Source organism: Polypterus senegalus, chromosome 10, assembly GCF_016835505.1.
Source record: "Polypterus senegalus isolate Bchr_013 chromosome 10, ASM1683550v1, whole genome shotgun sequence".
In the NCBI taxonomy this organism is placed as follows: domain Eukaryota; kingdom Metazoa; phylum Chordata; class Cladistia; order Polypteriformes; family Polypteridae; genus Polypterus; species Polypterus senegalus.
Window position 1 is genome coordinate 152,959,631 of NC_053163.1, and position 10,757 is coordinate 152,970,387.

Below are 10,757 nucleotides of genomic sequence, written 5' to 3' on the forward strand. Positions count from 1 at the left end.
TTTATCGCGGTGCTTCGGCATACTTAAAAGCACAAAAGCACGTATTGGTTTTTTGATTGTTTGCTTTTCTCTCTCTCTCTCTGAAATTCTCTGCTCCTGACGTGTGCACTCCTTTGAAGAGAAGATATGTTTGCATTCTTTTAGAGAAAGAACTGTCATCTCTGTCTTATGGAGCACAGTTTAAACTTTTGACTAAAGGGTGTTATTTCATGTCTAGAGGGCTCTAATAATGTTAACAGTGTGGGAGAGTTTATAAGGGCTTAAAATATATAAAAATAACTACACAAACATATGGTTTCTACTTCGCGGATTTTCATCTATCGCGTGGGGTTCTGTAACGCAACCCCCGCGATCGAGGAGGGATTACAGTATATACATATTTATATGTACAGATTTATTTTTGTTTGTGAAATTTGTTATTTTTTTATTTAATATAATTAATTACTTATTTTTACATCCGCTTTTCTTTTGTGCTTTTGTTTACACCGTCGACTGTGGGGAAAAGTTTATTTGTTAGAGGTACGGCTTGATATGTTTAGATTAACCTCAGTAAATTATCCAGGCCGCAGGTCTTAGAGGTGTAGCTGCCGGCTGGGAAAGGTGTCGGCCGTTACAAGTCTTGTTCTGACCTTTGACTTCATGACATTCATGTCAGACTCACAGAGGTATGGAGACCCAAACAAAGCAGACATTTTCAGAGCTGCTTGGTGAAGATTCTTCTATTTATGTGGCTCAACTAAGCTCCAGAAATGCTGAGAATGCTGTTGATTCTTTAACTGCATATTATTTTGAAGGTTTACTAATATATAAAATAGAAAACTCTGTCTGTATGTCTGCCCGCTTTTCACGAGAGAACTACTTAACGGATTTTAATCGGTATTTTTTTCTATAATTTGCTAGAACATTCTCTCATTTCGCTATGTATCAGAGTTTACTTGCGGTAATCGATTTATTTACGTGAATCCGAGACTCACGCAGCCGGCTTCGTGGCACGTTCCTTAACTCCGCTTAGCTAGCAAACAAGAGAACAATTGAAAGTTTGTTTGATATTTAAAATAAAGCGTTACTTAGGTCTTGATGAGTCTGAGTCCGGATATCCTCTGAAGTGTATGCCACATAGAAAAGAGAGATTGCAATTCAGATTGTGGATCGTGATTTTGTGTTAAAAGGATCGTGATTTGATTTTTTGGAATGATCGCCCACCTCTAATTTGACTAATCAAGTTTTCAGATTTATGCCGGATTCATTAACCCTTTGGCAAGCTACTTGGAAAGGGGCTGCGAGATACCCGTAACTCACGAGCGACATGTTGGAGACCCCTGCTCTAGAATATCATTAAGAAGAAATACAGTTGGGGGAAATAACTATTTGATCCCCTGCTGAATTTGTACGTTTGCTCACTTACAAAAAAATGAAGAGTCTTTAATTTTTATAGTAGTTTCATTTTATTGGAGAGAGACAGAATATCAACCATAAATCCTGAAAAAACGCATTACATAATAGTTATAAATTGATTGGCATGTCATTGAGTGAAATAAGTATGTGATCCCCTACTACCCAGCCAGACTTCTGGCTCCCACAGATTGGCTGTGTGCCCATGTGGCACACAGATTACAATCAATCAATCAATCAATTGCAGGTACTGCGGATCTGAACTCGTGATGTGTCCTGTCCACAGAATCAGTTTCTTCCATTCTAACCTCTCCACCACCATGGGCAACACCCAAAGAGCTGTCAGAGGAGATCAGGGAAAAGATTGTAGACCTGCACAAGGCTGGAATGGGCGACAAGACCAACAGCAAAAAAGTTGGTACAATTATTTGGAAATGGAAGACATATAAAATGACCATCATCTCACCCTCAGTCTGGAGCTCCATGCAAGATTTTATCTTATGGATGATCATGAGAAAGGTGAGGGATCAGCCCAAACCTACATGGGAGGAGCTTGTTAATGATCTGAAGGCAGCTGGGACCACAGTCACCAAGAACACTTTTGGTAACAAACTACACCATACTCGATTGAAATCTTGCAGTGCCCACAAGGTCCCCCAGCTCAAGAAGGCACATGTACAGACCCTAGTGTTCACTGGCAAACTTAAGATGGGCTGTTGTAAGAGATAGATTATGTGATTTAGCGTTGTCTTGCTGAAATATGCAAGACCTTCCCTGAAAAAGACATCATCTGGATGGGAGCAGATGTTGCTCTAAAACCCATATATACCTTTCAGATCTGATGGTGCCTTTCCAGATGAGCAAGCTGCCAATTCCGTAGGCATCACCATACCATCAGAGATGCAGGCTTTTGAAATGAGTGCTGATGGTCCCACTCCTCTTTAGTCCTGAGGACACGGTGCCCATGTTCTCCAAAAATAATTTAAAATTTCAATTAGCCTGACCGCAGAACAGTTTTTCATTTTGTCCTAAGTCCATTTTGAATGAGCTTTGACCCAGAGATGATAAGCGGCATTTCTGGACCCTGTTCACATATGGCTTCTTCTTCGCATGATAGAGTTTTAACCTGCATGTGTGAATGGCACCGTGAAATGTGTTCACAGACAATGACTTCCTGAGCCCATGCAGTGATTTCCATGACAGCATCAGGCCTGTTTTTAATGCAGTGCAGCCTGAAGATCACGGGCATCCAAAACTGATTTTCGGCCTTGTCCTTTGCGCACAGAGATTTCTCTCCAGATTATCCGAATCTTTTGATGATAATATGTACTGTAGATTATGAGATATTCAAAGTCTTCACAATTTTACTTTGAGGATCAATTGTCTGAAATCGTTCCACAATTTGTAGACGACTTTTTTTTTTTGCGCAGATTGATGAACCTCTGCTCATCGCTATTTCTGATGGACTCTGCCTGTCTAAGATGCTCTTTTCATAGCCAATCATGTCACTGACCTGTTGCCAGTTCACCTACAGTAATTCATTGTAAAATGCTCCTCCAGCTGTTTCTTTAAAGTACCACTTACTATTCCAGCCTTTTGTTGCCCCTTCGGAAAATCTTTTAAGATATGAAATATTTTTCATGAAATAGTAAAAATGTCACTTTCAGCAGTTTATGTTTTCTGTGATCTATTGTTAATAAAATATGGGTTTATTAGATTTGCAAATCATTGCATTTCTTTTATTTACATTGTACACAGCATCCCAACTATTTTGGAAATGGGGTTGTATTAATGATATGCTTAGATATTTATGGGATACTGTATAATAAACTGTTACTAGTAAAATAATGGAATTATGAACACATTTATAATGATAGATAGATAGATAGATAGATAGATAGATAGATAGATAGATAATGAAAGGCACTATATAATAATGATAGATAGATAATTAAAAGCACTATATAATAATGATAGATAGATAGATAGATAGATAGATAGATAGATAGATAGATAGATAGATAGATAGATAGATAGATAGATAGATAGATAGATAGATAGATAGATAGATAGATAGATGTGAAGGGCACTATATGATAGATAGATAGATAAGGCATTATTTAATAGATAGATAGATAGATAGATAGATATGAACATAATGATAAACAGTATAGCAATAGATAGACAGATAGATATGAATACAATAATGAACAGTATAGTAATAGATAGTGTCAGGGATGCCAGGGGCAACGACCCGGCTGGGACGCCATGAGGGACCGGAAGAGGGTCAAGGCCCACCCTGGATCACGTGGGGGCCGCCTTCCTGGTTGCTCTGGGGGCCACGGGTTGAGGGCATGGAAGCCCCACCCTGTAGGGGCCCGTTGTCACCCCCAAGAGGCGCCCCAATGTCTTGGGGACCTGTTACCTCGGCACTTCCGCCACACCAGGAAGTGCTGGGGGGAAGAATAAGGACGATACCTGGAGAGCTATCGGGAGGTCAGCCGGCACCTGGAGCTCATCCGGGTCATGGATAAAAGGGGCCGTCTCCCTTCATTCGAGGCTAGAGTCGGGTGAAAGGACAAGGCAAGAGAGGAGAGTGGAGGCGGCCTGAAGAAGAGGCATTTGTGGCCAGGACTGTGTTTGGGGTGTTTTGTGCACTAGTGGACTGGGTCTGAGTGACCATATTTGTAAACAGTTGAAAATAAAATGTGTGGTGGTTTGATGAACAACATGTCCGCCTGTCTGTGTCCGGGTCGGCTCCACAATAGATAGATGATGAACTGTATAGCTAAACATTAAAATCAGGACCATAACACTGCATGATGGCCGTCTGTAGGCTCTCAATGATCAAACTCAGCTATTTGTGAATGAGTAACTTCAGTGCCCTTGACCATCACGACTCAATCAAAGAACTCAGTCATTCTCATCTCCTTTACAATCAACCTAACTATTTAGTTAAAGGTTGGCACTTCTGTTTTTTTTTTTTAATCCAATCAGACAGATCATTTACATGCTGCATTTCAAGTGGCACTGTGACAACGTTTTCCAGAAAGTTCTGGTCTATTTCTGTGGCTCTGACATGTGCTGCCTTATACTGCAAAGGTGCTGGGAACTACCAAAGTGACATATCATTGCATCAGCAAAGGGCATGACAGGTTATGAATGATTAAAAAAAATTCCAATTCCAATTTGAAACTTTCTCCAATGATAGCTATTATCCTACATACTTTAATCAACTTTTATATGATGTGTCACTTTCTTTCCATAGTTAAACTGGTTAGAATTTTAATTGAATTGCAATTGAATTTAATAGAATTAATCTGTATAGCACTGAATTTAATTGCATTTTAATTAAATTAAATTAAGTCTTTTATGGGTGTCCCACAATTTTATTTTTAGTCACATATGAAAAACAAAATCTTAGTACAAGAAAAAAGTAAATATTTTTACTGTTTAGTGCATTTTTGAATAATATCATCCATCCATCCATCCATCATCCAACCTGCTATATCCTAACTCAGGGTCACGGGGGTCTGCTGGAGCCAATCCCAGCCAGCACAGGGTGCAAGGCAGGAAACAAAACCAGCCCAGCGCAGGGCACATACACACACCCACTCATGTGGCTTGAAAATCTTTTTTTAATAAATGTTTTATTCATGTGGGCCACTAGATGGCATCCAATTGCCCCCATTAGAAAATTTTTAGATTTCAATTTAATGTTTATTGTCATAATATGCACAGTAAAACTGTTATTACATATGGAAGTTTATTTGTACTAAAATTAAAACCAAACCAACATGTTAACTACATTGCACTGGTATACATAAGCACATGGTGCATTTAAATTTGGCACTGTTTTATCAAAACATATGGCGATTCTAAATTGTCCCTAGTGTGTGCTTGGTGTGTGTGTGTGTGTGTGTGTGTGTCTGTGAGGGCCCAGCCCAGGGTTTGTTTCCTGCCTTACGCCCTGCGTTGGCTGGGATTGGCTCCAGCATACCCCCGTGATCCTATAATTACGATATAGCGGGTTGGATAATGGATGGATGGATGGATATCGACCAAATGATCAATTGCTTTTCACTATGGTCAGGAAGTTCTTGATAGGACACCTGTAAAGACTGGTAAGCATCCTTGCTAACACACCTAATTTCCTTAACCTTTTCAGGAAGTACAGATGTTTTTGGGGTTTCTTAACAAGCTTGGTGGTGTTTTTGAGACCATGTCAGGTCCTCACTGATGTAAATGCCAAGGACGTCAAAGATGTTAATTCTCTCTATTGCCTTCTCAACAATGTGCAGTGCTCTTTGATGTGTTCCTCCAATTCAGATCTGCATTCATCTATTTTGATTTACTGATACGAGGGATGTTCAAAAAGTTTCTGCACTTTCGTTGGAAACAGTTAAGGCAGGAAGAGTAGCAATTGGGCATTAAAAAGTTGATACGACGCTGGGAAAATTGCATCACAAAGGAAGGTGACTATGTAGAAAAGTGAAATTACTAATAAATAGAGTTAAAAACTCTAAACGTCCCTCGTAATTCGTGAGCGATTGTTAACCTGGCACCGTACCATCAGATCCATCACCTCTTTCCTGCAGACATACTCATCTCCTCAATAACTGAGATATCATCAGAAAATTTGATGATGCTGGTTGTTTTCCTGGTTCGCAACACAGTTGTAAGTAAAAATAGTGAATAATGTAGGCCACCAGTAGGACCACCAAGACAGAATACATGTGTGTGAATGAGTGGGAGGTCAGTGGAATGGTGAGGATGAGGGAGGGTGAAGGTGGATGAGTTTAAATACAGAGTAATGGGGATTGTGGAAGAGAAGTGAAGAAGAGAGTGCAGGCAGGGTGGAGAAGAGTGTCAGGAGTGATTTGGGACAGACGAGTATCAGCAAGAGTGACAGGGAAGGTCTACAGGACGGTAGTGAGACCAGCTATGTTATATGGGCTGGAGACGGTGGCACAGGAGACAGAGCTGGAGGTGGCAGAGTTAAAGATGCTAAGATTTGCAGTGGGTGTGACGAGGATGGACAGGATTAGAAATGAGGACATTAGAGGGTCAGCTCAAGTTGGACTGTTGGGAGACAAAATCAGAGAGGCGAGATTGTGTTGGTTTGGACATGTGCAGAGGAGAAATGCTGAGTATAATGAGAGAAGGGTGCTAGGGATAGAGCTAACGGGTAAGAGGAGAAGAGGAAGGCCTAAGAGAAGGTTTATGGATGTGGTGAGAAAGGACATGACGGCGATGGGGTGTGACAGAGCAAGATGATGAAGACAGAAAGATATGGAAGAAGATGATCTGCTGTGGCAACCTCTAACAGGAGCAACCGAAAGAAGAAGAAAATTGTGCACAGTCCTGTGGAATCCCAGTACTAATCATGCAAATGTTAGAGGAGCCATTACCTCTTTTAACAAACTGAAGCCTGCTTGTTAGAAAATCCAGTATGCATTTACAAAGGATGAGAGACACATCAAGTATACAAAATTATCCACCAGTCTAGATGGGATAGCAGTGTTGAATGGTGAACTATCATTAATAAACAGGGCAGCATTGGTACATGCAGTAAATGAGACAATCCAGAAGTCGTTATGGATGTCCCAGCCCTTTAATTATAAGGCAGGGGCTCACATGAGCCAGGAAACCAGGGGCCGTTGTGGGCACTCAACTGAGATTGTTAGGATTCTGTTTTTTCTTGAATATTTTTAGCATTTCTTTCATATCCTTTATGTTTTTGGGTGGGTTTTGGAATATGAGTTAGGGTAAGGGTTAGGGAATACGTCAAATGAAAATTGATTTTATGCTCAAGGCAACAAATGCATCGATTCTTAAATTTGCTTTGATTTGTAGTTCATCGCAGAGAGTATGAACCCAAGATATTACAGAATTACAAGTGAATGAGAATTTTGTAACTTATGATTCGTTTATGGATCAAATAAAACAAGAATCATTGGACTGATTTTTGGAATAGTGATTCATTTGTGAATAAAACAAATGAGAATCGGCAGGCTGTTTCTCACACAGTGACTCATTCACAAATGAAATGAACAAAATTCATTAGACCAGGGGTCTCGAACTCTGGTCCTGGAAGGCCACAGTGGCTGCAGGTTTTCATTCTGACCGTTTTCCTAATCAGTGACCAGTTTTCACTGCTAATTCACTTCTTTTCCTTTCATTTTAATAGCCCTGTTTTAAAGGATTCAGTCCTCTGAATTTATTCCTTTCTTCATTTAATGCCAGGTGAAGTGGTGGCTCTGAGGTTAGGGTTCTGCACTGGCAATCGGAAGGCTGCCAGTTCGAATCCCATAAGGGTCTCTGCTCTGTTGGGCCCTTGAGCAAGGCCCTTAACCTGCAATTGCTCCATCATGGACATGATGTTAATCTGCATCCATCCCTGTGTGCAGGCCCTCCAACCTGCAGGGAAAAACCTGGGGGTTGGTGGCAGAAGTGGCACTCCAGCCACCATAAAAAAAGCCTCACACTGTTCTACTACATCTGAACTAGTGTGGTGCTTAGATAGATAGATAGATAGATAGATAGATAGATAGATAGATAGATAGATAGATAGATAGATAGATAGATAGATAGATAGATAGATAGATAGATAGATAGATAGATAGATAGATAGATAGATAGATAGATACTTTATTAATCTAATGGGGAAATTCACAAACTCCAGCAGCAGCATACTGATAAAGAACAATATTAAATTAAAGAGTGATAACAATGCAGGTATACAGACAATAACTTTGTATAATGTTAACGTTTACTCCCCCAGGTGGAATTGAAGAGTCGCATAGTGTGGGGTCTCCTCAGTCTGTCAGTGGAGCAGGACGGTAACAGCAGTCTGTCTCTGAAGCTGCTCCTCTGTCTGGAGATGATCCTGTTCAGTGGATGCAGTGGATTCTCCATGATTGGCAGGAGTCTGCTCAGCGCCCGTCGCTCTGCCACAGATGTCAAACTGTCCAGCTCCGTGCCTACAGTAGAACCTGCCTTCCTCACCAGTTTGTCCAGGCGTGAGGTGTCCTTCTTCTTTATGCTGCCTCCCCAGCACACCACCGCGTAGAAGAGGGCGCTCACCACAACCGTCTGGTAGAACATCTGCAGCATCTCATTGCAGATGTTGAAGGACGCCAGCCTTCTAAGGAAGTATAGTTGGCTCTGTCCTCTCTTACACAGAGCATCAGTATTGGCAGTCCAGTCCAGTTTATCATCCAGCTGTACTCCCAGGTATTTATAGGTCTGCACCCTCTGCACAGTCACCTCTGATGATCACGGGGTCCATGAGGAGCCTGGGCCTCCTAAAATCCACCACCATCTCCTTGGTTTTGCTGGTGTTCAGGTGTAAGTGGTTTGAGTCGCACCATTTAACAAAGTCCTTGATTAGGTTCCTATACTCCTCCTCATCATCCGTTGCATGGCTGCACTCGGGTCATAATCTGGATCCTGAGTTGGTTTGTCGTGTGTTGGGTACGACAATGCACTGTATCAGTGTGCGCTCCTAACCTCTTCATTAAATGACAGTCAAGCAGAAATGAGATGTGAAACGAGCCAACTGATGACCAGCTAAATTGAGATTTCAAACTCCCACCAATTTCACTCCAACCAATTCCTTAATGAGAAGCTGATTCTTGCTGTTAAATTAAACCCGTTATTTAATTCCATGGCTTGTTGCTGCTCTCATTCTGCCAAACCACACATTTCCAAAACTGTTGATTGATTTTTTTTTTTTCTTCTAAGAACACAGTCAAAATGTTTTGGTTACCTGAGAGATCAACTTTATCGAGACCATCACCTTTCTTTATTTTTAGATATTGTGTGATGGGCACAGGTGAGCTGGATATATTGGGCCTTGTTTTGTGTCTCTTTATTGTTTGGCTACTAATAAAATTAAAAGGGACAACGAAGGGGCCTGAGTCAAGTTAATTAAAACAAAGGCAAAATAATTTAATTAACAGCAAAAACTGGTCACTAATGAAGAAGATGGTTAAAGAAGAGGTAAAGAATTTATGGGTAACTATTGACTCTGACCTAAATTTTAATTCACATATTACTAGGACAGCATTTTTTCACTTAAAGCAAAAGTCAGACCTCTTATAACTCTGCAAGATGCTGAGAAATGAGTTCACACTTTTGTTTTCAGTCAGCTGGATTACTGTAACACACTCCTCTCAGGACTGCCCAGAAAAAGATATCAATCGATTACAAGTGGAGAATGGAGCTGCTAGAATTTGAGCTGTGAAAAGAAAATCTGAGCACATCACCCCAGTTCTAGCATCTCTACACTGGTTACCTGTGCCATTTAGAATTGACTTTACAATCCTGCTGACGGTTCACAAAGCCTTCAATAATCTGCTCCATCATTATATCTCTGAATGCCTCTCACCTTACACTCCAAATCGTAACCTTAGATCTTCAAATGAGGGTCTGCTTAGAATTCCAAGAGCTAAACTTAAAAGAAGTACTGAGGCGGGCGTCCTTCTGCTGTTATGCGCCAAAAATCTGGAACAGTTTACTGATAGAAATTCGGCATATGGTGGAGAACTTAACAAACTGCTAAAAACTCATTACTTTAACATGGCTTTCTCATAACTTCATTTTAGTTTAATCCTGATGCTCTGTATATTCAAATAATTATCATTACTATTCATGGTGGCTCCAAAATCCGTACTAACCCCTCCTCTCTCTTCTGTTCTCTTTTCAGTTTTCTGGTCTGGCGACCTGCGCCACCACCACATGATCAAAGCACCGTGATGTCCCTACATTGATGGATTAAAGGCCAGAAGTCCACATGACTGTCATCATCAAGTCCTTCCATGAGAACCCTGAATAATTTGAGGACTGATCATTTATGTTAGGTAGAATGCCTAGAGGGGGCTGGGTGGTCTCATGGTCTGCAGCCCCTGCAGATTTTATTTTTTCTCCAGCCGTCTGGAGTTTTTTTTTTTGTTTTTTTTTTTCGGTCCTCCCTGGCCATTGAACCTTACTTTTATTCTATGTTAATTATTTTAATTCTTACTTTGTCTTTTTTTTCCTCTTTCTTCATCATGTAAAGAACTTTGAGCTACATTATTTGTATGAAAATGTGCTCTAGAAATAAATGTTGTTGTTGTTTTAGACCTTCTAGAGTTCGAAAATACCATTTTTGAAATTTTGTCTGTCTGTGAGTAAACACTTTTCTTCTTCTTCTTCTTCTTCTTGTTCTTCTTCTTGTTCTTCTTCTTTTCACTGCTCCCATTACGGGTTGCCACAGCGGATCATCTTCTTCCATATCTTCCTGTTCTCTTCATCTTGTTCTGTTACACCAATCACCTGCATGTCCTCTCTCACCACATCTATAAACCTCCTCTTAGGCCTTC

General features: G+C 40.6%; 1 long non-coding RNA gene across 1 annotated transcript in view; it reads left to right on the top strand.

Annotated features, from left to right (window-relative positions):
* Positions 1-10,129, top strand: part of LOC120537852 — a 29,209-nt gene extending 19,080 nt beyond the window's left edge. The window contains exon 4 of the long non-coding RNA XR_005635398.1: positions 10,103-10,129. This is a non-coding gene — a long non-coding RNA (uncharacterized LOC120537852). The remainder of the gene's footprint in view (positions 1-10,102) is intronic.
* Positions 10,130-10,757: the final 628 nt, after the last annotated feature.